This window comes from Lolium perenne, chromosome 7 (genome assembly GCF_019359855.2).
Source record: "Lolium perenne isolate Kyuss_39 chromosome 7, Kyuss_2.0, whole genome shotgun sequence".
Lineage (NCBI taxonomy): Eukaryota > Viridiplantae > Streptophyta > Magnoliopsida > Poales > Poaceae > Lolium > Lolium perenne.
The window spans coordinates 92064829-92066057 of NC_067250.2; positions in this window are offsets into that span (position 1 = coordinate 92064829).

Consider the following 1229-nt stretch of genomic DNA (forward strand, 5'->3'; position numbering starts at 1 on the left):
GCAGGTCTTGCAGATGCTTAAAACATGCCGGCCTGGAAAAATCAGCCGAATTTATGGACGAAGCAAAAGGACTCTAGAAAATGCCCTAAACCCCTCAGCCTACATAACAGTTTTAGAGGTCCCTTCAAAATTGTGGTCTAGGCCTTCAAATGTTGGGATTGAACTCCAAATTGTACAGGTGAGGTTAATTTGATAATTATTTCGTGGGGAGAATTAATCATGGTTGTGTTGACAATTGTAATAGAATAGTGAGCACTGTGATGATGATTTTTTGACCTATTTTTAGTACTCGTTGTTCGTAGGGTATTGATTGGGATGATTTGGATGAGATTATTGACATTGACGATAAGTCTGCGACCATTGTTGAATAATGGCAGCTTGGGCAGGAGGCTTTTAACTATGACAAAAAGAAGCGAAAAGTGTCTTTGGCTCTTCGGCATCAGTGCTCCTGCTATTTAAAAAAAATGGAAAATCATACATATTTGTTTCAAAAAAAATCTAAAATTAAATCTGGATATAGTAAATGACGTTAACTACAAGGGTGTAAAATTTTAATATAAAAATATTTATATTATAGGCTACACAAAAAAGATAAAATCTGTTGAAATTTGGAGATTTGAAATATGCATACCTAGATATACATGCTTGTCATTTTTGTGTAGCCCGGAATATTATGTATTTGAAGAGTGGGGTCTTACAATTTTATCAAATAGTTCACCACCAATGATGAACTCCAAGATTATAAATATCTTCTTCCGGCTGGCCAAAACCTGCACATAATAGAATTGGCGGTAATGATCCTACTGTTACTTAAAGAAGACACGTGAAAATAAATATTAACAATACCAACATCTCTATAAGAACGTAGACACATTACCTCGTGTAACCTGACCACATTGGGATGCCTCACAAGCTTCATTATGGATATATCTCTCTTGATCTCCATAAAATAATCATGTAAGATCAAATCCATCACTCTGAAAAGTGCTCACTCAATTAACTTGTGCAGTTGTACATCGCAAAGGTGGTACAACTTCCGCGCCAAAAAGGGCAGTAAAGCTAATACTGCTTTCCTCACCATCATAAGCTTACCGCCATTTATAGGAGATAGTAGTGAAATGGAGCTGCCTAGGACCATTACAACCAAAATGAGGGGGGGTGTTTCATGCACTTGTGGACACAAAAATGGATGGGCAGACTAAAAATGCTTCAAAGGTTTTAATCCAATT